Source organism: Leptodactylus fuscus, chromosome 1, assembly GCF_031893055.1.
Source record: "Leptodactylus fuscus isolate aLepFus1 chromosome 1, aLepFus1.hap2, whole genome shotgun sequence".
Lineage (NCBI taxonomy): Eukaryota > Metazoa > Chordata > Amphibia > Anura > Leptodactylidae > Leptodactylus > Leptodactylus fuscus.
Window position 1 is genome coordinate 137,086,549 of NC_134265.1, and position 26,697 is coordinate 137,113,245.

A 26,697-nucleotide genomic window follows, 5' to 3' on the forward strand; every position below is an offset into this window, starting at 1 on the left:
CCCAAGATGATCCAGTTCATACCCAGCCCCGAAAAACTCCCACCTCGAGGGCACGTTTCTCGAAGGTGTGGAGTTTTTTCAAGGAATGCGCCGAGGACAGATATAGTGTTGTCTGCACAATTTGCCTCTCGAAATTGATTAGGGGCTCTGAGAAGAGCAACCTGTCCACCACTTCAATGTGCCGTCATTTGGAATCCAAGCACTGGAATCAGTGGCAGGCAGCAACGGCAGGACAAAGGCCGCCTGCCGTTCACGCCACTGCCACTGCCTCTGCCACTGCCACTGCTGACTGTGCTGGCGATGCACTCCAGAGGACGAGCCAGGACACCACTTCATCTGCCTCCGCCACTTTGTTGACTTCTCCCTCATCCTCCCCTGTTCCTGTCTTATCTCCTTCTCCTGCACCATCAAAGGCACCATCAGGCGCTTCTTTACAACAACCCACCATCTCTCAGACATTGGAGCGGCGGCAGAAATACACTGCTAACCACCCACACGCGCAAGCCTTGAACGCCAACATCGCTAAACTGCTGGCCCAGGAGATGTTGGCGTTCCGGCTTGTTGAAACTCCCGCCTTCCTGGACCTGATGGCAACTGCGGCACCTCGCTATGCCGTCCCTAGCCGTCACTACTTCTCCCGGTGTGCCGTCCCCGCCTTGCACCAGCACGTGTCACTCAACATCAGGCGGGCCCTTAGTTCCGCGCTTTGCACAAAGGTCCACTTGACCACCGACGCGTGGACAAGTGCATGCGGACAGGGACGCTACATTTCACTGACGGCACACTGGGTGAATGTAGTTGAGGCTGGGACTGCTTCCCAAACTGGCCCGGTGTACCTCGTCTCCCCGCCTAACATTCCTGGCAGGGACACGAGAAGAACACCCCCCTCCTCCTCCTCCTCTACCGCCTCCTCCTCCGCCACCGCCTCCTCCTCCGCCTCCTCCTCCGCTGTTAGATTGACCCCAGCTACGAGTTGGAAACGTTGCAGCACTGGCGTTGGTAGACGTCAGCAGGCTGTGCTGAAGCTGATCAGCTTGGGGGACAGACAGCACACTGCCTCCGAGGTGAGGGATGCCCTCCTCGATGAGACGGCAATATGGTTTGAGCCGCTGCACCTGGGCCCAGGCATGGTCGTTTGTGATAATGGCCGGAACCTGGTAGCAGCTCTGGAGCTTGCCGGACTCCAACATGTTCCATGCCTGGCCCACGTCTTCAACCTAGTGGTGCAACGTTTCCTAAAGAGCTACCCCAATGTTCCAGAGCTACTGGTGAAAGTGCGGCGCATGTGCGCCCACTTTCGCAAGTCGACAGTAGCCGCTGCTAGCTTAAAATCTCTCCAGCAACGCCTGCATGTGCCACAACACCGGCTTTTGTGCGACGTCCCCACACGCTGGAACTCAACGTTTCAGATGTTGAATAGAGTGGTTGAGCAGCAGAGACCTTTGATGGAATACCAGCTACAAAACCCTAGGGTGCCACAAAGTCAGCTGCCTCAGTTTCACATCCATGAGTGGCCATGGATGAGAGACCTTTGTGACATCCTATGGGTCTTTGAGGAGTCCACAAGGAGGGTGAGCTCTGAGGATGCGATGGTGAGCCTTACAATCCCGCTCTTGTGTGTTCTGAGAGAATCCCTGATTGACATCAGGGATAACTCAGATCACACAGAGGAGTTAGGGATAGCATCCGATCCGTCACAGCTGGAGAGTAGGTCCACACATCTGTCCGCTTCACTGCGTTTAATGGAGGAGGAGGAGGAGGAGGAAGAAGAGTTGTCCGATGATGTGATGGTGATACAGGAGGCTTCCGGGCAACTTCGAATCGTCCCATTGTTGCAGCGCGGATGGGTAGACATGGAGGATGAGGAGGAAATGGAGATTGAACTTTCCGGTGGGGCCAGAGGAGTCATGCCAACTAACACTGTGGCAGACATGGCTGAGTTCATGTTGGGGTGCTTTACAACCGACAAGCGTATTGTCAAAATCATGGAGGACAACCAGTACTGGATCTTTGCTATCCTTGACCCCCGGTATAAAAACATCATCTCGTCTTTTATTCCGGTAGAGGGGAGGGCCAATCGCATCAATGCTTGCCACAGGCAATTGGTGCAGAATATGATGGAGATGTTTCCAGCATGTGACGTTGGCGGCAGGGAGGGCAGTTCCTCCAGTAGGCAACCAAGTTCTCACCGGTCCACACAAACGAGGGGCACACTGTCTAAGGTCTGGGACACCTTGATGGCACCCCCTCGCCAAAGTGCCGCCACGGAGGGTCCTAGTGTCACCAGGCGTGAGAAGTATAGGCGCATGTTGCGGGAATACCTTTCCGACCACAGCCCTGTCCTCTCCGACCCCTCTGCGCCCTACACGTATTGGGTGTCGAAGTTGGACCTGTGGCTTGAACTTGCCCTATATGCCTTGGAGGTGCTGTCCTGTCCTGCCGCCAGCGTCCTATCTGAGAGGGTGTTCAGTGCAGCCGGTGGCATCATCACTGACAAGCGCACCCGTCTGTCAGCTGAGAGTGCCGACCAGCTCACTTTGATAAAAATGAACCACCACTGGATAGAGCCTTCATTTTTGTGCCCACCTGTGTAAAGCACCCCAACATGAAACTCCATGTCTGTACTCAACCTCTCCAATTCCTCCGCATCCTCATACTCATCCACCATAAGCGTTGCACAATTCTGCTAATACTAGGCTCCCTCCACCCTGATTTCCCCCAACTTTGCTGGTTAGAGGCTCCCTCCACCCTGATTTCCCCCAACTCTGCTGGTTAGAGGCTCCCTCCACCCTGATTTCCACCAACTCTGCTGGTTAGAGGCTCCCTCCACCATGAATTGGTCCAAACTGGGCTGTTTATAGGCTCCCTCCACCATGAATTGGTCCAAACTGGGCTGTTTAGAGGCTCCCTCCACCATGAATTGGTCCAAACTGGGGTTTTTAGAGGCTCCCTCCACCATGAATTGGTCCAAACTGGGCTGGTTAGAGGCTCCCTCCACCATGAATTTGCCCAAACTGGGCTGTTTAGAGGCTCCCTCCACCATGAATTTGCCCAAACTGGGCTGTTTAGAGGCTCCCTCCACCGTGAATTGGTCCAAACTGGGGTTTTTAGAGGCTCCCTCCACCATGAATTGGTCCAAACTGGGCTGTTTAGAGGCTCCCTCCACCATGAATTGGTCCAAACTGGGGTTTTTAGAGGCTCCCTCCACCATGAATTGGTCCAAACTGGGCTGTTTAGAGGCTCCCTCCACCATGAATTTGCCCAAACTGGGCTGTTTAGAGGCTCCCTCCACCATGAATTTGCCCAAACTGAGCTGTTTAGAGGCTCCCTCCACCATGAATTGGTCCAAACTGGGGTTTTTAGAGGCTCCCTCCACCATGAATTGGTCCAAACTGGGGTTTTTTAGAGGCTCCCTCCACCATGAATTTGCCCAAACTGGGCTGTTTAGAGGCTCCCTCCACCATGAATTGGTCCAAACTGGGGTTTTTAGAGGCTCCCTCCACCATGAATTGGTCCAAACTGTGGGTTTTTAGAGGCTCCCTCCACCATGAATTTGCCCAAACTGGGCTGTTTAGAGGCTCCCTCCATCATGAATTGGTCCAAACTGGGGTTTTTAGAGGCTCCCTCCACCATGAATTGGTCCAAACTGGGCTGGTTAGAGGCTCCCTCCACCATGAATTTGCCCAAACTGGGCTGTTTAGAGGCTCCCTCCACCATGAATTTGCCCAAACTGGGCTGTTTAGAGGCTCCCTCCACCATGAATTGGTCCAAACTGGGGTTTTTAGAGGCTCCCTCCACCATGAATTGGTCCAAACTGGGGTTTTTTAGAGGCTCCCTCCACCATGAATTGGTCCAAACTGGGGTTTTTAGAGGCTCCCTCCACCATGAATTTGCCCAAACTGGGCTGTTTAGAGGCTCCCTCCACCATGAATTTGCCCAAACTGAGCTGTTTAGAGGCTCCCTCCACCATGAATTGGTCCAAACTGGGGTTTTTAGAGGCTCCCTCCACCATGAATTGGTCCAAACTGGGGGTTTTTAGAGGCTCCCTCCACCATGAATTTGCCCAAACTGGGCTGTTTAGAGGCTCCCTCCATCATGAATTGGTCCAAACTGGGGTTTTTAGAGGCTCCCTCCACCATGAATTGGTCCAAACTGGGGTTTTTAGAGGCTCCCTCCACCATGAATTGGTCCAAACTGGGGTTTTTAGAGGCTCCCTCCACCATGAATTTGCCCAAACTGGGCTGTTTAGAGGCTCCCTCCACCATGAATTTGCCCAAACTGGGCTGTTTAGAGGCTCCCTCCACCATGAATTGGTCCAAACTGGGGTTTTTAGAGGCTCCCTCCACCATGAATTGGTCCAAACTGGGGGTTTTTAGAGGCTCCCTCCACCATGAATTTGCCCAAACTGGGCTGTTTAGAGGCTCCCTCCATCATGAATTGGTCCAAACTGGGGTTTTTAGAGGCTCCCTCCACCATGAATTGGTCCAAACTGGGGTTTTTAGAGGCTCCCTCCACCATGAATTGGTCCAAACTGGGGTTTTTAGAGGCTCCCTCCACCATGAATTTGCCCAAACTCTGCTGGTTAGAGGCTCAATCCACCCTGATTTTCAAAACAAATGTTGGTGCCAACCTCAACTTACTACAAGGGCCAAATTCACTGCTGGTGACAAGCTCTCCTCACTGCAAGTGCCAAATACACATGTTTCAAGGTGTTTTCCTACTGTCAGAGAGGTGGTATTGAGTGTGTAAAGTGTGTAGTTGTTAGGCTGTGATGTTGGGGTAATAGAGGGTCTTTGGTGTGTTAGATGCCCCCAGACATGCTTCCCCTGCTGTCCCAGTGTCATTCCAGAGGTGTTGGCATCATTTCCTGGGTTGTCATAGTGGACTTGGTGACCCTCCAGACACGGATTTGGGTTTCCCCCTTAACGAGTATCTGTTCCCCATAGACTATAATGGGGTTCGAAACCCGTTCAAACACACGAACATTGAGCGGCTGTTCGAATCGAATTTTGAACCTCGAACATTTTAGTGTTCGCTCATCTCTATTCAACATAGTTGTTCAGGGGAAGGATACAAAACGTTGTCTCAGAGATTTAACCTGTCAGTTTCCACTGTGAGGAACATAGTAAGGAAATGGAAGACCACAGGGACAGTTCTTGTTAAGCCCAGAAGTGGCAGGCCAAGAAAAATATCAGAAAGGCAGAGAAGAAGAATGGTGAGAACAGTCAAGAACAATCCACAGACCACCTCCAAAGAGCTGCAGCATCATCTTGCTGCAGATGGTGTCACTGTGCATCGGTCAACTATACAGTGCACTTTGCACAAATAGAAGCTGTATGGGAGAGTGATGAGAAAGAAGCCGTTTCTGCACGTACGCCACAAATAGAGTTGCCTGAGGTATGAAAAAGCACATTTGGACAAGGCAGCTTCATTTTGGAAACAAAAATTGAGTTGTTTGGTTATAAAAAAAAGGCGTTATGCATGGCGTCCAAAAAGAAACAGCATTCCAAGAAAAACACATGCTACCCACTGTAAAATTTGGTGGAGGTTCCATCATGCTTTGGGGCTGTGTGGCCAATGCCGGCATCGGGAATCTTGTTAAAGTTGAGAGTCGCATGGATTCCACTCAGTATCAGCAGATTCTTGAGAATAATGTTCAAGAATCAGTGACGAAGTTGAAGTTACGCCGGGGATGGATATTTCAGCAAGACAATGATCCAAAACACCGCTCCAAATCCTCAGGCATTCATGCAGAGGAACAATTACAATGTTCTGGAATGGCCATCCCAGTCCCCAGACCTGAATATCATTGAACATCTGTGGGATGATTTGAAGCGGGCTGTCCATGCTCGGCGACCATCTAACTTAACTTAACTTGAATTGTTTGTCCAAAATACCTTTATCCAGGATCCAGGAACTGATTAAAAGCTACATGAAGCGACTAGAGGCTGTTATCTTTGCAAAAGGAGGATGTACTAAATATTAATGTCACTTTTCTGTTGAGGTGCCCATACTTTTGCACCGGTCAAATTTTGGTTTAATGCATATTGCGCATTTTCTGTTAGTACAATAAACCTCATTTCAATCCTGAAATATTACTGTGTCCATCAGTTATTAGATATATCAAACTGAAATGGCTGTTATAAACACCAAAATATTTAGAACTAAAAATGATTAAGATTAATAGGGGTGCCCAAACTTTTTCATAGGACTGTATATAAGGCTAATGTTTTGCGTCTTACAATGTATATTCAAACATAAATGTCACCATCTTCATTTACTATCCATCTCTCTCCTACTTCTTGCTGACATACTGAATGTACGTTAGTAAGAATCAGAGAAAAGAAAGAAAGACGTATGAATACAGGATCAGAAGGCACGTGGTTTGTTTGTTGTTGGCAACCACAGAAACTGTAATGCATCTTATCAAAGAAAAATGCCTCTTTCTATTAAGCTGTTTCCTGCTCCCTCTCCATCTACTAAACTCACTCTGAAATGCACTCCAAAAATTCTGCTATGTTATTTGTCTCACCAGGTCACATGACTATAGAAGTCTATGTCGAGGAGGGAGATGTAAGCATGAAATGTAGGAAATAAGAGAAGAAAGACAGGTTACGGGCCCCTTCACATGGAGTAAACGCACGTGCATTTTGGCAAAATACACGTGTAAAAATAAGACTCCCATTGACGTCAATGACATTTTACACATGTATTTTGACGTGTATTTTGATATGTATTTTGACGTATTTTTACATGTTTTTTACACGTGTAAAAAAATGCCATTGAAGTCAATGGGAGTCTGATTTTTTCACGTGTATTTTTACATGTGTATTTTGCCAAAATACGCGCGCGCTTACTCCATGTGAAGGGGCCCTCACTCTGAAGCTGGATCTAAATAGGAGCTTTCTTTCACAATCAAATTGTTTAATTCATGTACAGATATTATTCTTATATTATATATTTCCCTAATTGGCATATCATTAGGAATTGCTACTTAGATAACTTTAATACACTTATAGGAAATGGAAATGTGTCATCAGAAAATTGCTTATTGTTAATATGGCTGCTTTCCTTTAGCTGCTTCAAAACGTCCATTGGTCACATGGTTAAAACAATGGTACTGAGCTGAAGCATGGCCATGTGACCAATGGACGTGATGTCACTTCCTGAGAAGTCAATGTTTTCTAATAATGGATGACCTCTTTAAGCTAAGTCATGTTAGGAATACTTTTAGATTTTCCATGTTATATATTTTTTATAAAAAAATTCATAAAAATTGCAGTTTTCACACTGACCACTGAGCATCATAATGGGCCAACGTTTCATGTTAACAAGGTACTTCACTGCAATCACAGACCATATTACAATGTAAGATAACACCTCTATTATAAAGTTGTAAGCAGATATCAAAGGATGCAATATTCACAATAAGTTCACCTCCCAGGCCCCCTTTCACAAAACCTTTGCACAGGTTAAATAGCATACTCACAACACTATTCCCTAGAAGTCAAAAACATCTCTAAACTATACATCCACGGGTCCTATAATCTGAATGGTTGTATGACATATCTATAAATGCTGTTAGCAGCTCAGGATAGATGGTTTATCATTTAAAAAAATCCCTTAAACACTTAATCATTTAAATAAATTCTGCAATTACAAAATAAAACCAGGTGCCAAAATAAAACACGTCTGAGCTTGTACAATGTGACAATGAAAATGCCAAAAATCACTCTATAGTTAAAAGGCAAACTGGCAGCGGCAGGTAGGTAACGTATAAGGAGTTTATTAATTGTGCACATTTATATCAGAGTAAACCGCAGGTTCAGAGATTGCGAAAAGATCCCAGAAATGAACTCCAGGATACCTGCTTAATCATTTTTGGATTGTGTGTCTCTAGCTGGTTGCAACATATTGGACACTGACATGGCGGATCTCTGAAAAAATTGCAATTTTCTGGAAATTAAGTTAATGCAAAACATGTGGGCATAAAGTGCAGTTTGGGCACACAGAAGGGCATGGATGTGAAAGCGCGATGTGCTTTTGGAGAGCAGATTTAGATGATTGTTTTTTGAAGACACAAAAAGGGTCACGTCTTGGGGAATTCCAATTTACTGGCACCTCCAGGGCTGTACAAAAACAACATGGCCTACAAAAAAGTTCCTCTAAATCTATACTCCAAAAGCTAAAAAGTGCAGTGCTCCTTCACTTCTAAGCCCTGCTGGGTGCCCAAAATGCAGTTTACACCACATACATAACGTTTTTGTTTCCCGCAGTGCTTTTTGCTGCGCGACGCCACGTGGGGCCTTAGCCTTAAGGAGTTTTCCAGGAGAATACAATTGATGACTTATTCTAAAGTCGCTAGTGGCAGATCACTGTTAGTGGTTGGCAAGGATTCTGCTAAGTCCCATTCAAGTCAATGAAACTGAGCATGCAGTACTTTTCCTAGTTGATAGACAGTGTATGTCACTGTACTATTTTTGTTGTACGGTGGTCACTGATCAGCAAAGGTGCTTGGAGTCACATATCTGCTGATCTGCTATTGAAGAATTGTCCTAAAGACAATCCTTTTAACTTTGCTTTTATGGCTGTGCACATACAGAGCCAAAAATTTTTTAATGTGTTTTCCAGTTTATTATATTTATATTCGTTTACTTATTTTTGCATTTATTACCTAACAGATCCATGTAAAAGTTGTCAGTGAAATCTGTCTATGGATCCATAAAACAGCAGTAAACATAGATGCATTACACTACAGTACGAGGGCGGTCAGATGCCATAATAAGCAGTGGACACTGTGCTGCACGTATTGTAGTTCATAAAGCTAAAAGAACATATACATACAGATATATTCAGAATAAAACTCACTTGTCTTTCCACTTCCCCTTTCCAGAATGTGACAATATCTATATCTCGCTAACTGTGTAGTGACTACAGTATTAACTTCATATCTTTTAAAGGGGCTTTCCAACTCTACAATATTGATGACCTATCCATAGGACAGGCCATTAACATAACATGAATTGGGGAACCAACTCTCGAACACCTCATCAATTCAATCAGATCAGTGATGGGGACTTCTCACTGCACTGAGTTTTTTCTCAATTTCCTTGTTTGCCTGGCACTCTGCCGTATATTTTGTACTTTGTCTGGTACTGAAGCTCCAATATGATCTACAATACCTAACATGGCCACTATAAATTTCACAACTACCGAGGTAGCAGCAGTAGCAACTGCCACAGGGCCCAAGATATTCGGGGACCCGGCAACAGACGCTATCGCTGCGTTTTTTTTTTTAATAGGCTGTTACCTGTTGGAGGCTGCTGTGAGCAGGAGCCGGGATTGTTAAGGGAGGCTGCGGGCCCTACAAACACTATTATTATACTCCGGGCCTTTTCAGACCCCCGAGTATAATGATCGGAGGCCCAGGGGAGGTGAGGGAATATAAATAACACTGTTATGCCCTACTCAAGTGACGTCCTGTATGTCATTGAAGATGGCCGACATCAGCAAGGACTGCACCAGAACCAGGAAAAGGTAAGTACTTTTTATGTTTGTATCTTCCCCTGGGCTTTTGATTATTATACTCTGGGGTCTGAAAAGACCCCAAAGTATGATAATTATTCATGGGTGTCCACAATGGGGCATAATACCATGTGCAAAGGCCACATACAGTTTGTAGGGGCCACTATGGGGCATCATACTGTGTTCAGGGGCCACTATGGGGCATAATATTGTGTGCAGGGGCCACTATGGGGCATAATAGTGTGTGCAGTAATGCAGGGGGCGGGCTCGGTTGGTTGAGGCCTTCAGGGGGGGTCAGATGGTCAGGGTGTTCGTTGGGTGAAGGGGGCCCATGTAAATATTTCGCCACGGGGTCCCGTCATTCCTACTTACGCCACTGTGTACAATGGCTGCAATCAGATGATTGCCATTGCAATATTTCTGGATTACGTTAAGATAAGGCCCTCAATGTTGTAGTATAGTAAAGCCCATTTAGGCTAAGGCCCCCATAGTGGGCTGCAGCAAGAAAGCACTGCGGGAAAAAACAGGGCGGCAACACATCGCTGTGCATGTTTTTCTGCAATGTGCAGTAACTGTAAAACGCTGCGGTTTTTGCCAAGTGGGGCCCTGAGTTCAGCTGCATTTGAAAGCAGGAATGATGGGCAGCTCTACTTTTGTGCCATGTCATGGTGTTATACTATACATGGTACACATGATCTATGTATAGAATAAGTAGCTACAGTGCAAATCATTACAAAGCTTACATGCAGCTGTTCTACCCACCTTAAAAGAACAACATTTGATTTTAACCTGAAGAAGGGCTCAAACTACACATTCACCAACCTTATAGTGCAGAAGTGGGGGCCATGTTACAGGGAATACTGGCCCCATTATTGGTTGTTAAATCATTTACATGGTAATATATGTAGACAGAATATAGAAAAGTGAGAGCTGTATGGTCTGCATTCAGAGCATTTTATAGATTGGATAGTGGAAGATGGAAGGAATACTTGTGCTAGTTATCTTATGTCCTACCACCCTTAGGTCTGTAGTATCATATAGATCAGTTATGGTATAGGCTTTGGTTTCAATACTGAGTTCTGCTCTTTCCCTAACATCTCTCTATGAAGAGAAAGGATTGCAAGCACCAATCTGAGTGGCATAGCATTATACAGTGAACATGGTAGGCGGGCTTCCCTGTTACAGCTAGAAACTTCACATTACACTTCTGAACCTCTCTATTCACTTCTATAGGGAAAGCAGTTATGGGACCCCTATTTTCCCAGTAGGTGACTTCCCAGAATTGGGATCTGCATTTATGGAATCTCCTCTACAGATACAGCACCATTCATGTTAAAGATGGGAATACTCATTTATTTATCTATCATTTTCTATAAATACATTAAACTAAAATATAAGACATTTCCACATTTGTGAAAACTCACCCATGCCCTCTTGGGAATAGATCAATGTAACATTGTATAACAATATGAGTTATTATTCAGGGCGAGATGAATGCAAACCATACTGATAGGCACAGTTCTTTCACATTCTGTGTATATGTACGGCAGTGAGCAGTAGTTATAGTATTACACTAATACATATCAAACATGTCAATACAAACTACAGATTAAGATGTCCAAAACATAGGGAACTCAATTGCAAGTATCATCATGAGAGGGTACACATGTTACCAAAAAACAGTCCTTATTCTTATAAATAATATGAATATGAAAGCTATGAATTAGAATTGTGAATGGTCCGAAACAGGGACTGTTAGTAAGATGTACATCCTCTATTTTTTCAAAATGAGTTGGGTTTCAATGAGTTTCTTGCGCTGGAAACCTCCTCAAGAATTCTCTCGCTCTATTGCCAACAACCTAGTTGGCATCCACTTCAGTCCAACATATACCTATCCCTTGGTGACAGTGAGCTCATTCCGTTTTCTCTTCAAACCCATAAATTGTAGCATGTTACAAAAACATAAATTTATGTTGTTAAATATACTAATAATTAAATAATTACATATGTATTAAATAAAAAAATATATTAAATAATAAGATCATTCTTTATTAATCAAGATCAAAAATATATACCATAAATATATACAATTTGTTGATCAACACAATGGAAAGACAAGGCAACTCCCTGGGAAATCTATAAAAAAAAAATAATGTGCTGTATGTTCCTTATTCTACTTCTTTCTTTTTCCTGCTCATTTGCCAAAACATTCTGACACTATAATTTTTATAAATTTCAATTTTAGTCACAAAATCATGTTTTGAAATCTTAACTTAAATAAATGGAATTTTATGTAAAGATGAACCAGGCAAAATCTTTATACTAATTTTCTGTTGCATAGAATTATGTATAGTACGTGGTGTAGATCTATAAAAATTTTCCAGTAAAATAATATTATAAATAGGAAAAGATAAACTCTGGAATGTGAGGACTTCTAGCAAAATTCACTTGCCTATTAGTCTCCATAAATTAATTTAGCAATGCTGAGAGGATATAATAGTCTTAATTCACACATGAAGAAAGTCTCTAAATAAAAGAAAAGTAATTCATACTGATATCATAAAATACAGCCAGAATATGCCATGCAGTAAATCTTCAAGGAAATATATTACATTGATTTAAAAACTGAAGATAAGAATAATCCTTATTAATATTTTAAACATTCTTATTATTCTAATTCATGACGATCTCATGGCAGCTTTCTCTTAACGATAACTGATTAATAAATAGCTCATAATTAAAATTATGTTTAATATTTTTACCTTTCAAGTATAAATTTCCATTCTATTTCTATAGTTATAGTAACCAGCTTGGTGTCTAGTTCAATGTCCGAACTAGACACCAAGTGTAACACCAACAGGCCAGAAAGACCAGAGGACACTTGAAAGTACTGCCACAACTGCCTACTGCAACAAGGTTGGGCAAGACAAAGGAAAAATTAATTCTGGACAACACTCCTTCCAACATTTTTTACTATACTTTTGAGAAAACATGTGATTAAGACACATCAGTTGAAGGATCCTAAAAATTCCTATGGGACAAATCACTGCCGAAGCCACTATCAGTAACCATTTTAATCTTTACCACTGCTTTTCATATTTTCAACTCTATACTTGAGACAGGAGTTCCTTGGACCACCCAGAAAAAATACAGGGCTATTTCTTCATCTATATAGAAAAGGTGCAACCCCATTACATAGTAAGCATTTACAATATTATTGCAGACAGTGTGTATTTCATTCATGAGACCAATAGGTTATTTTACCTATTGGTAAGTGAGAGCTTTAGATAGGGTTCTCCTCTGCTGCCTCTTTGGTCCAATTACTTTATTAGAACTGGGGATCACCAGGTTACTCTAGTGGACTAGCTCAACAGAAAGTAACAAGCCTTAAATAAAATCGTAGTTACCTAGTTAGATAGTATGGTTGAAAAAAGATATATGTCCATCAAGTTCAACAAAGGGATGGGAAAAGTCATGACACGCTACAAATTTCCATAACCATCAATACTATTTTGCTCTAAAAAGACAACTAATCCTTTTTTCAAGCTGTCAGCTCGTGCTGCTGTGGCCAGCTACTGGAGTAGGCTATTCTACAGATTCACAGTCCTTACAGTGAAGAAGTCTTGAGATTAAACCTTTTTTTCTCGAGAAGGAGGGGGGATACCCAGAAGAGGTGACGTAAGGTGAGTATAAGTGTTTAGCAACCCCAGTGTATAATATTACTAAAACTAATTGGAGTGTCGACCCTAAGAAGGACTCATAAGGGGGACTCTTGGTAGCATTTTGTACTGTGTGGTGCCATTCAAGAGCATATTATACTATGTGGGGCCACTGTGTGGCATATTATACTATGTGGGGCCACTGCGGAGCATATTATACTATGTGGGGTCCACTGTGGAGTATGTGATACTTTGTGGAGTCACTGTAGAGCATATTATACCGTGTGGGGGCCACTGTGGAGCATATTATACTGTGTGTGGGCCATTGTGGAGCATATTATACTGCATGGGGGATATCATGGAGCATATTATAATGTGTAGGGCAATTATGGATCGTATTAAACTGTGTTGGGGTCAATATACATCATTATACTCTGTGGGAGTCACCATGGAGCTTTTCATACTGTGTGGGGGTGTTAGGATTGTGCAGTAACTGTGGTCATGATATGGGTGTCTCTGTCAGTTCCTCTGCACAGTCCAGGGTTGCAAGGGTTAATCTGCCTTGCAGCAGCCGGGTGTGGTCGACTGGGTGATCAACATAGGAGTCGACCAATAGACGCTCAGATTGGGCAGCTGGGCTATTTGCTGGTGACCGCCCCTTGCCTATATAAGGGGGCTGGTCTAGACGCCCGGCGCTCTATGATCACATTACGTGCGTGCGTGTTTGGGTTCCTGCCTGAAATACTATTAGTTTGCCCTAGCTAGTAAATGACCCCTGAGCTAGCAATGCCACTGGTAGTCAGGCAGCATGCTGCCTTATGTGTGTGGTAAAAGTCTGTAGGGTCAGCTAGCAAAACTTCCCAGACAGGGTGACTGGGAGTGGGCTTGGCAGTAGTTGCCTGGGTGGTTGGGTGGAACTACCACACACAGGGTTTACTTGGTCTCTGGCTAGTCCTGGAGTTCAGGCTAGCCAGTTTGTTTATTTGTGCGGCTGCTCTGACTGCACAGGGCTCTGTGAATTGCAACAGAGCACACCTGGTCATTTAATGTAGCTGCAGTGACAGGAACTGTTAGCCTTTGTTCACACCAGGTTGGTTAGTAGTCAGTGGCCCAGAGGGCTCCGTGGGGTTTTCATTTAAGTTTTTTTTAATAAACCCTGCTGACCATAACAGGGGGCTATGCTGAAACACATTACACTGTGTGGGGCTCCTTCATTATTTAAATCACACCCCATCTTTTGTATTGCAGACATGTGATATCACAGGCTGTAATTACATTGCATGGTCACTATAAAACAGATCTGTGCAATGTAAATAGTGAATAAATGAGGACGCTTGCAAAACTACCATGGTCCCTTCACGCAGTTGATAGGAAGGAGCACTGGGTGTTAGACACCTACTGATCTCTTAGATTGTTAGCAACAGGCAGATCAGATGTTTCCCAGAAAACACAGCTCTCAGTATTGTTTCCATGTGGGAAGTTGCTAACTCACCATATTCTTGATAACTGCAGTTATATGGACCATGTTAATGTTAATAATTCCAGGAGCAACGCTGCTTGCTTGACATACATAGTGTAGACAATAGAAAATCCCACTGCGTCCAGCACAGAGTAGACTCAGGAATCAAGTAAAACTTAAACTTTTAATAGCTGAACATCACTACATCACTTTTCCTGTTCAATATGAAGTTTTTTCCTCTGAGTTTTTTATTATTATTATTATTTTGTTGATGTTCACCTATAAAAAGTTAAGTTTTACTTAATTCCTGAGTCTACTGTGTGCTGGACACCGTGAGATTTTCTATTGTCATCGTTTTGCCGAGAAGGTTTTGTCCGTGCATTAAAGAGCCTTAGTCTGACACTGCTTTCGAAGTATCCGAAACTGTAAGTAGGGCTGGGTGTTTTCCATTTTTCTTACATACTTATCTTAATGTTATACTGGTTTCAGAAGAAGAAATTTAAGGTTTCGCATCTGATTTAGACAATGTATTGAGCTCTCTGTTGAACTCTATGAAGGTTAAAGAATTGTCTAAAGCTGGATTCACATCTGCGTTGGAGTCTCCATAAGAGACTCCAACTCATTTATCCAATGCGACAAATGAAATAACAGCTGCTGGGGCATCTATTAACCCCAAGAATGAACATGTGCCACATGAGTGTCTGTGTGTCACTCTCCACTGAAGTGAATAAGAGTTATGCAATTATCACAATTGGACACCATCAATCACACATATCAAAAAGCGATTTTTTAAATTTAGCGATCTTCTCCACTATGAGAAGATGGCAGGTGAGATTCTGGAAAGGTCACTATGTCTCTCCCAGATTCCTCACTTATGTGTGGTAAGTGAGGCTACAATTCAGTTAACACCTTAGCTGTGAAATGGCTTCTTCTGTTAACTACCTCGTGCCCTATTAGGGAGGAGCCTTCGTACACAGGTCAGGTCAGAGCTGGGAGGTTGTCAAGACCCCAGTCCTGGGCAGTTCCTGGGGGAGAGTGGAGGAGTCGGATTCTGTCCTAACACTCCGCAAACAGGTGAGAGTCTGACCTGTTGCCATTACTGTGCTCTGTGTTGACCGTGGGGCTGAAGCAAGCCTCACGTACAGTTAGGGTTTTTGCTGTATAGTTAGTAGCTCAGATAAGCAGGATTTTTGTTATAGTTTTGCCTAAAATTAAGGCTTATTTTGTTTTGCCGTTTTTGCAGCATCAATGTACAAGGTAAAACCTGTTTGCACCAGAATTTTTGTCTGTCTCTGACTGCCTGGGTCTGCTGCTGCTACCACTGAGACTTTCCTCCCACACAACACAGAACAAGATGTGTTCCCTAACCATTGTTGTATATACAAAATTGCCTCATCTGTAAAAGTAAAAGATAAATCGAAAAATGCTTGTGTCTGCCACCTGGCCGGCAGACTGGGTTATTGAGACATCAGGGCGTCTCAACTTAAATCCAAATTAAGGTAACTCTCTGATAAGGAGGGGTCACTGAATAAGTGGCCATTTAGGTGACAGGAGGTAAACTTGGGAAAGGGAGGGGGTATATGTATTAGTTAAAGTTACAAAATGTACAATTTGGCAATGGCTTTCTGAGCACATAAGATAGCATAGGGGGCAGTTGTAGCAAAGTTTAGCTTAAAATATGAATACCTAATTGTTAAGCTAAACTTTTGTATATCTGTTACGTCCTCTGTTAGTCCTCTGCACAGTAAATGGGTTCAGCGGTTTGCTTATCTTCAATTATCCAGTGTTGGAGAGTATATAAGTACGTATCATCACTCATCCTTGAATTTTGCATTAATTATTAGAGATGAGCGAACAGTGAAATATTCGAGATTCGATATTTGTTTCGAGTAGAGCCTCAATATTCGACTACTCTATCGAATCCCATTATAGTCTATGGGAAAAAATGCTCATTTCAGGGGAAACCACTCTTCGACTAAAGGAAAGTCACCAAGTCCACGAGTAGCAGGAGGAGAGTGTTTAGGAGGAGCGCTGTGCAGTTAAAGTGCACGGACACCATTATAGTCTATGGGGTCCGTGCGCTTTAACTGCACAGCGCTTGCAGTTGTGTTGATAAAAAGTAAGCTCCCTCGTAACCGCAAGCTGCCAGCTCTCCCAACTAGCAAAGACGAGCCTGCGGCAAATCAACGTTGGTTCTGCAGCAGGCTTGTCCTTGCTCGTCAGGAGAGCTGGCAGCTTGCTGTTAAGAGGAAGCTTTCTTTTTCTCATAGGAATGAATTGACCAGCGTTGATTGACCAGTGTACAGCATTCGGCCAATCAACGCTGGTCCTGCCGGAGGCTTGTCTGTGAGGAGGCGGAGTCTAAAATTGGACTGCAATGGAGACTGCTGTGGTCCGATCTTAGACTTCGCCTCCTCACAGACGAGCAGAACCAGCGTTGATTGGCCGAATGCTGTACACTGGTCAGTTCATTCCTATGAGAAAAATTCAGCTCCCTCGTAACAGCAAGCTGCCAGCTCTCCTGACTAGCAAGGACGAGCCTGCTGCAGAATCAGTGTTGATTTGCCGAATGCTATACACTGTATAGTATTCGGCCAATCAATGCTGACTCTGAATCAAATATTTATTGCGAATAGCAAGTATTATTCGATCGAGTACAAATATTTCAAATACCGTAGTATTCGATCGAATACCTACTCGATCGAATACTACTCGCTCATGTCTATTAATTATTATTATTACACGCAATTTTCTTTCACATTCTACTTGAGTTACACCTATAAAAGTAATATGCAATAGAGCTAAAAAGCTAAAACTGTAGAAATATTTTCAAAATATAATAGTCTTCTTATACCAAACACTAAAACACCTAGACACAGTAGAGGAAGTGCTGCCATGTGAACATCAGAAAGTATTCTGATGTCCTGATCAGTCTCTATTAACATGCCAGAAAAGGCGCTGATAATATTCATACATGCATGCAAATGCAGTTACATGTTAAATATATTGAAAAGATGGTTAACTAGTAAACATAATACATTAATTGTGAAATATTACACAAGAATAAAACCACAATGGACATGTAGACATAAATGCAGATGTGGAAAGTTATACAGTATGTGGCTGTAGCTGCAAATACACTTTTTTGTTGTTGTTTCCTTGAACATATGGGCACTCTCACTCAAACAGAAAGAACCTGTGGAGTTTTCCCATGCCTGGTAAATCATTAGTGTCCTTTATTTGTTTTATAAATCCACAGAGGAGAAATCTTATCTCATACATTCCAAAAGAAGGACAAACATCAGGCTTTGTCTTACCACATGTCAACCTACAGAAAATTTGCAGAACTCAATTCAGTGAATCCCACTATTATCATTAATTAATATGCGGAAGATAAACTAGTTTTTTTATTATTTTAATTTTATTAACAGCTTTGATATACTATATACATACTGATAGTTGGCAATTCTCTGCAATGATGTGCCTGCACATCTGTGCAGAGTTAGAAGCTACATAAGATTGTGCAGCGGTAGGAGCGGGCAGCTGGCGGACAGTTACAGCTGGACTGTCAAAGAGAAGCAAGAGATTATTTATTACCATCCTTGCCTTCCTCATTAATGTATACACAGAGTTCAATGAGTGCTCTGTTTAAAGCTATGGAACTCGCCATGATGTTGCTCCCTGCTGGTCTGGTGCTCATGTGATCCGCTGGGTGCTGGGGAACCAAATGAGCTGATGAGTCCTAAAGGTCAAATCAGAACAGCTCTGCTGCCATACTGTGCTCCTGGACACATACATGTACCACTAATTATGGATCTGTACATGAACTTTCATTGCTTAGGGGTCGCCAGCCTTACAATTAATGACTGGCACTCCGAGGACCTCTTCTGCGATTTTGTTTCAATTAAATCGGCACACCGAGCAAAAAAGGTTGCCTACCCCTGTTCTATTACTATATTCTAAAAACTATATATTAAAATAATAACACTTGTATAAATGTTAAGGTTCTCCTAGGGTCCATTATTGCACTTTCTGTGGTATTTTAGGTATACCTGTGAGAATCATTTATAATAATATAATATAATAAACTCCATTAAAACCTCTTTTAGGTACCTCCATTTATATGATGTCAATGAAAAGTTAAACATATAGCTCCAAAATCTAAAATGTATCAAATTCTAAGAAAAATAGTATTTGTGAAATACTATAAGTTCCACAGTTCTGTCTTATGAAGCCACTTACAATATAAGAATTTAATATCTGGGGCCCATTAAGTGGGAAAGGCACAAGTCACCTTGGTCTCCTACTTTCCAGAGGTAGAGGTACTACCACATTTAAAATGTATTGATTATAGAATATTTGATCAAATGTGCTTTGAGTCCATCCTTGTATACATCTTTATGTATTACCTTAGAGGGTCAACTGGGCTCCTGTGCAATATGTACAAGAAGCTGCACCAAATGTCATATGCTACAGTAGTTATAAACCTAGAACTACACTTGGGGGTATTTGGACATCCATACACATCTCTAGCTAGTAAAAAAAATTAAACATAGCTTTTTTAGCTTCTATCTTATGTACTGTGGGAAACCGCTCAGGTAGATGCTTGGTAGCAGCGCAGGAAACAGGGACACAGGACTGGGTTGCACACACGTTCGTTTATTTCACTTGTAGTGTATAAACTGTCTTTGCAAAGGCATAAGCAAACAAAACAAAAACCTTCTCTGCTGAGAACTAACTAAACATAAGAAACTGCTCCCTGACTATACAGGAGCCTGGCTGCCAGACTCTCGCTCTGGATACATCAACGGTGGCACAGTACCTGGTTTGTAGGTTCAGTTCACACAGGAACTCTCAGCTTTGTCAGTGTAGTGCCACCACTTCTAGCATTTACACACAACCTAATATCAGGCCTTAATTAGACAGCTGACCTCCTCCTGTAGGTCTTTACCATACACTCTTTAGATGCCTGGCTGGAACATACCTGTCCTCCCACACCACACCCTTTACTTTCTCACAGTACAGATAGTTAATATTCCACTCACATTGGGTCCTTCAGAGCCCACACATTAGTTCTAATTGTCGACGTTTAAGTGCATTAGAATTTCTGTGATCATTATCATACACAGGCAACATCAATAATATACATGGAATTTTTACATAATACTAGACGTCAACATAATAATAATCCCAGTAATATGCTGCACTTTTCAGCTTCTCAGTGTCTTGCATACTGCTAGACTTTCTGGCTCTCCTGAGTTCAGTTCTCATATCAAAACTACATATAAGGGTTTGTCTGGGGTCCTCTTCCTGATGGGTGACTTTACACCTAACTGATATACAGTATGTTGGGTTACAGCCAATTTAGTTTACTTTCACACTGTTTTTTGTACTTTTTCTTTATGCACTGGGAAAACTGAAAAAAAGATGTTAAAGGGGTGTTCCACTTCTTAATTGAACCACATAGCTAAGCTTAAAGTAAAAAAATACTATATACTTGTCTGTCCATTTGGCCGGGATCCAGTGGTGAGTCCCCACTCTTTGTATACAGTCTGCCTGCACACGAGCACATCAGCCAATCAGGAGCTGAGCACTGATGCACCATTAGGACAGACATCGCTGCTTAGCCTGTGATTGGCTGACTCACTTCTGTGCAGTTCAAAGGTCAGCAATACTAGGGACCTAAATAAAGACACTCAGCTGGACAGGTAAGCATATAGTGTTTAAGGAACACCCCTTTAAATGTATCTATATACTTCAAATATCTGGACAAGACCTAAACAGTGTCTTCTTCTTTCTTGCAGTCAGGCTGGAGTACATTGTTATACCTTTTTTCTGTTGTATAGAATAGTTTAGTGCACAACACTATTCCACACTGGCATACAGTAAAAATGAGTACTATATGTGTTTTCAACATGGAAGCCAATGGGTGACACCATGTTGCCATGATGGCAATGCATAGCTATAGAGTGACCCTAGTCTGAGACATAAATTGGAGGTATACATTGAGAAATCCTTGCAATATATACCACCAATAGACATTTTAAAATGCAACACGGAAGAACCACTAGTCATCAAACGTCAAGTAAATCTGCCTAGTAATACTATTATACATTCACTATTCCTAGCTTGGTTGGTGGAGTGTTATAGCATTGTATAGTGAAAACATACATACACAATTGTATTAAATGTAATTGCATTATTATTATTATTATTATTATTATTATTAATTATTACTATTACTTTTTGCCAGTGGCTTGTAAACAGGCTGTGTCCTGAACAGGGACATAGAAGCTTAACCCAATACTTTTCTATGGAAGTCTGTGGTGCCATAAGTGCAAATTTCTGCACCATTTTGGCATTATGATGGCCTGGAAGCTCTTGAAGATTTTTTCTGAATCCATTTTTGATGGTGCCTAAACCTCCGACCACGACAGGCACAATTCTGGCTTTTATCCTCTATGTTCTGCTCACTTTAATCTCAAGATCTTTGTACTACATGAGTATATCTGCTTCTATTTATTCTTATTCTCATTGCAATGCTGTTCACACTATGGTTACAGACTATATTTTATACAAAGTATTATTATTGCCTTTTATTCATTATTTACCAATTAGAAACATAATCATTAATAGAACTTGGTAAACTTGTGTAGGAGGAGGATATGAACTCTCTGAGATGAAGGAGGATATTATTTAATTATATTTAGAGCTGCTTATTTTACAGTATAATGGATTTTGTATTAGTTTATAATAGTTTTCTATTTCAGAGATTTTTTCTTTAAAAGAACAATTTTTATGCCCAAAAACAAATCAAAAGATATGATTCTGTATTGGAAAATATTTGTTACACGAGCATATAAAATGTTCTCAGGTGCAGTAGTCTACGCGCTGCCTAAAATGCTGCATTGTATTGTCAGTGGGGGTTTTAATGCTTTTGTATGCATTAAGATCCCCTTAATATGATTCATAATTGAACGATTGATATGTACTATGATATTTGTTCTAGTCATTGCCAATAGGCGGCACCATCGTTTGGAGGGAAGGTAGCTGAAATAAATTAAGGTCTCACGCAGGGAAACTTACACTGTCCAACCAGGCACATATGCTTTTCAGGTCTTTAGGAAAGCTGTGTGACAAGCCCTGCGTTAGCTGCCACGGTGGTCATATTGGTCATCATCTAACCAACAGAACACATACATAGCTGATAAGGAATATCTAACAATGTGACATAAGAGGAAATTAAGAACTTATTTAGAAGACATTTCAGATATTAGGGCAGACTGTGACAGTCTTGGAGACGTGAACAACAACATGCATTGTTGTGTCCGATATGGGTAATTTCTATAGAATGGTATGTAAACATATCAATGTGTTATTATTAGATACATTTGTGTAGTTGATGTATTTTAATAAATTGATCCCTTTCATTCCAGTTCTATATTAAAAACCAATTACATATCTATAATGAGAATATATACTGCAATAAAGTATCTGGACAATAACATGCCCATTGTCTTATAAGATGTAGCACCATCTTTGATATGTCTGAAGCCCTATCCACAAGCCAGTATGTACATAACTGTCTTGAATCATACCCAGATGCAATGTAATAAAAGAAACGACTTCCAAACATTTCTCCACAATGTCTGTATAACTCATGCCATACAGTCAGTATATTAGCACTCACCTGTTGGTATCGAGTAGTTGTTTTCTTGTCTTCTGGGAGTGTCTCCTCAAGGTACGTTTTAAGTTAGAACTTTATGAATATCCATCTCTCTCCAGAAATCTCATTTAAGTCTATCAAAGTAAAATTATTAAAAATGATTAGAAAAAACCCCCAAACAATCGTCCCTTGTGTTGAAGCTTAATAAAAGATAAGAGCTGGGCGCTGTGTGTAATTATGAAGCCTACAGCAAAAATCTATCAACTGGAACTGAGTGGCTGCTTCCTCATTTTCTCATCTCGTTCTGTTTGCACCGACTTCCTTAACGGCTGTTTGCCACATTACTTCCTTTTACATTCTCTGTATACTCTTTTATCACAGAGGGATTGCATTGCATAATAACTAAACATGTCAGTGAACTCATGTCGACAGAAAGGCATTGAATACTGTTGAAATGTATGTGTTAGAAGCAGCAGAACAATATTGTATATACACATGGGCTACATCCACTTTCAAAATAAAGCTTTTTACCTCCAAATTTTTGCTGTTGCACTATATTATAATGTTAAAATGTAAGCCTGAGGGCCAGTTCACACGGAGTTAACGGGTGCGCATTCTGGCACGTATACATATATCAGAATGTGAGCGCTTAAAACAGATCACATTCATTTCAATGGGTCGTTACGGGTGTATAACGCACGTAATTTTGCGTGCGCAAAATTACGCGGGTTATACAGCCGTAACAATCCATTGAAATGAATGCGATCTGTTTTGAGCGCTCACATTCTGACACGTTATACATGCCAGAATGCGCACCCATTAACTCCGTGTGAACTGGCCCTCATTCACATCAGAGCAAAGATTTGTAGAGACATTTCAGGGCGTGCCCAAAGGATATCCCAAAAATGTCTGATAGATCTGGGTTCCACCTAATTCCTTAACAAGAATCCCCATCCTTCTTGATAAAGCCAGGTAAGGCCATCAGTTTTGACAAATTTAGCAAAATCTCATTTCGACCTCAGCCTAATGCCGGTTGCACACGACCTGTTCCATATTTTGCGGACCAAACTGTCAGCGCGCACGTGAGACTGTGTAATTTATAGTCGTGTAATTGAGCCATGCGTTTCATCATAAATTAGGTATATCAACTTTGAGAGTGTGAGATATCAAGAACAGCATGTTAACGCTTTAGGCCAAGGTCCCACGTAGCGGGCCACAGTAAAAAAGCACTATGGGAAAAACTGCTGTGGAAATGCTTTGTGGTTTTCCCCGCAGCACTTTTCACAGGAAGACCACAGAGGCCATAGTTTCTGTAATTATAGTAGACATACTGCAATTTCCAAAACTCGGACGGTTTTGGAAACTGCAGCGTTTCTGCTTTGAGTATTTTTCTACAATGTGTGGATGGGATTTGCTACATTCACAACCTTGCAGTGACTGTGAAATTGTGGCCAAGCCAATGTATTTTTTTATGTAGATTGTGAGTTCCATATAGGGATTACAATGTACTTTTTTTTTACCTATCAGTATGTCTTTGTAGAATGGGAGGAAATCCACACAAACACAGGGAGAACATACAAACTCCTTGCAGAGATTTTTCCTGGCGGGATTCGAACCCAGGACTCCAGCGCTGTAAGGCTGCAGTGCCAACCACTGAGCCACTGTGTTGCTCCTGGCTGGGCCACCATGTTGCCCCTGGATAAGCTACTGTATTGTCGTCAATGGATCATGCCTCTTCCTGGCGCCTGTCTTGTGTGTGGCTGCCTGTGTTACAGCTGCTACAAACTAAACTGATCTTTCTCTATCCCGTCCTTTTTCTTCACTTCTTTTCTATTACTATAAGGAACATTAGTACAAGAACTTACCGTGGGCTGGAATTTGATGCAGAAACTCTTTTAAAGAAATCCTTTTTGAGCCTTTTTGTCTGAAGTATGCCTCCACACATACAAGGAGACTGGTGTACACAAAGGAGACACTGGCACAGCTTATGCCTGCAGGAAGCATTCTACAAGACAACAAGCATGCTCTCACCATCCCCCACGAACTAATAAGAAAACTTAAAAAACTTAGAAAACGCGGAAAACGAGCATACTGAAACGCGAAAGAAAAAAACGCAAAAAGCACGTGATTCCGGCCATCATTATGGGGAATGTGAGATCAATTGTGAATAAGATGGATGAACTGACAGCACTGACCAGACATCAACAGGAGTTTCGTGAGTGCAGTATGATGCTGTTTACAGAGACTTGGCTTACTGAAATCACTCTGGACATACTTGCCTCCGTGGAGGGCTTCAAACTTCTTCGTGCGGACAGGACACTGGAGAGCGGTAAGCGCAAAGGAGGAGGGCTTGCAATATTTGTGAATGAGAGATGGTGTAATCCAGGACATATTGTAGTTAAGAAACAATTGTGTGGAAAGGATATTGAACTACTAGCCGTGAGCATGAGACCTCATTACCTGCCAAGGGAACTATCACATGTTATCGTACTAGCTGTCTATGTCCCCCCTTCTGCAAAAACTGATGCTGCCTGTGAAGTCCTCCATGCTGCTGTGAGCGAGCTGCAATCATCTCACCCCCATGCCCTGCTCCTAGTGTCGGGAGATTTCAACCATGTCTCTCCAGCATCCACTCTACCAGGCTTCACACAGTATGTAACCTGCCATACAAGAGACAACAAAACACTGGACTTGCTCTTTGCCAATATAAGGGATGCATATAACTCATCTGCCCTACCGCCCCTAGGCAGATCAGATCACAACCTGGTACATCTGCGACCCACATACACTCCACTGGTGCGCAGAGAATCGGCGGTTACCCGTACAGTGAAGATTTGGTCAGAGGGAAGTGTCGAGTCTCTAGGGGACTGTTTTAATATAAGATTATGGGAAGTGTTTCAAGACTCATTTCCAGAGGACATTGAGGGACTCACACACTGCATAACAGACTACATTAATTTCTGCGTGGACAGCATGGTACCAACTAGGAAGGTGAGGTGTTTCTCCAATAACAAACCATGGATCAACTCTGAAATTAAAACTCTTCTCAAGGAAAAAAAGAGAATTTTTAGGTCTGGGGACAAAAATAGCCTGGGGGCGGTGCAGAAACAGCTAAGACAACTGATCAGAGAAGGGAAAGCCAACTACAGGCGGAAGATGGAACTACAGATGGGGGAAGGTAGAATCTCGGAGGTGTGGGACAGCCTTAAGGCAATATCAGGACACAATAAAAAAACAACAGGGCATCAAACAGTAGGAGACAGGAAGTGGCTTAACGAGCTTAATCTATACTTCAATAGATTCGACTCCAAGCCAATGCTCCCTCCACCAGCATGTCAGCCAACCCCCCTCTCCTCACACACCAAGACCCAACCCCCACCGACCTACGGTCAACTGCAATCTGACTATCTGATCCTCAAGGAGTCTCTGGTGTGTCGGGAAATGGAGAAGATCAAAGCAGACAAAGCTGGAGGACCTGATGGTATAAGCGCAAGAGTTCTTAAAATGTGCAGTGACCAGCTAGGTGGCATTATTACACACATGTACAATATGAGTCTAAAGCTGGGAGTGGTACCTCAACTGTGGAAAACATCTTGCGTGTTACCAGTCCCAAAGAAACCCAACCCGATGGGCTACAATGACTACCGACCTGTAGCACTGACATCCCACCTGATGAAGGTCCTAGAGAGACTGGTCCTGACACACCTACGCCCCCTAGTGAGCTCCGCTCTAGACTCCCTCCAGTTTGCCTATCGGCTGGGCATTGGGGTGGATGACGCCATCATCCACCTTCTTCATAGAGCTCTCTCTCACCTAGAGAAACCCGAGAACACTGTGAGAATAATGTTCTTTGATTTCTCCAGTGAATTCAACACCATTCAGCCTGGACTACTGAGGGAGAAGCTGAACCTTGGTGGTGTGGACCAGCACCTGTCCAACTGGATACTAGACTATGGAATAGTTTGTTTGCACAATATCAATAAATTCCTACAAATATATATTCACAGTGGAAAAGTTGATCAAACCTTTCATAGGAATTAAAAAATAACTTTTATTAAGACCTTTTAAAACTTCGGTACTTCACAATACAACACATACCCTATTTGAGAAAAAATTTTTTACAACTAGGAAGTTGCTACCATTGCTGATATTTTCCCTAATAGCAACTAACTCCCTACATAGTAACAATGCGGTCTTCACTCCCCATAGAGGTCTGTCAACAGGACTGTATTTGTTTAAAGCTCAGTGTCTTAATCCCCACCATTTGGAGGTTACTGGCCTTGTGCCACGCCAACCAAGGGGGTTGGGGGTCACTGGCTTAGTCCCTGTTCAGACCTTTACTATGTGAGGTCAGTTACCGCTATGCTTAATAGAATTCTGACCCTACG

General features: G+C 42.5%; 1 protein-coding gene across 2 annotated transcripts in view; it reads right to left on the reverse strand.

The window, feature by feature from the left end:
- SYK (spleen associated tyrosine kinase) overlaps positions 1 to 22,537 on the reverse strand; it is a 72,832-nt gene extending 50,295 nt beyond the window's left edge. For both annotated transcript variants that reach the window (XM_075276887.1, XM_075276879.1), the window contains exon 1: positions 22,334 to 22,537. The gene's annotated coding sequence lies outside the window, so the exon portion shown is untranslated. The remainder of the gene's footprint in view (positions 1 to 22,333) is intronic.
- Between the last annotated feature and the right edge of the window lie 4,160 nt (positions 22,538 to 26,697).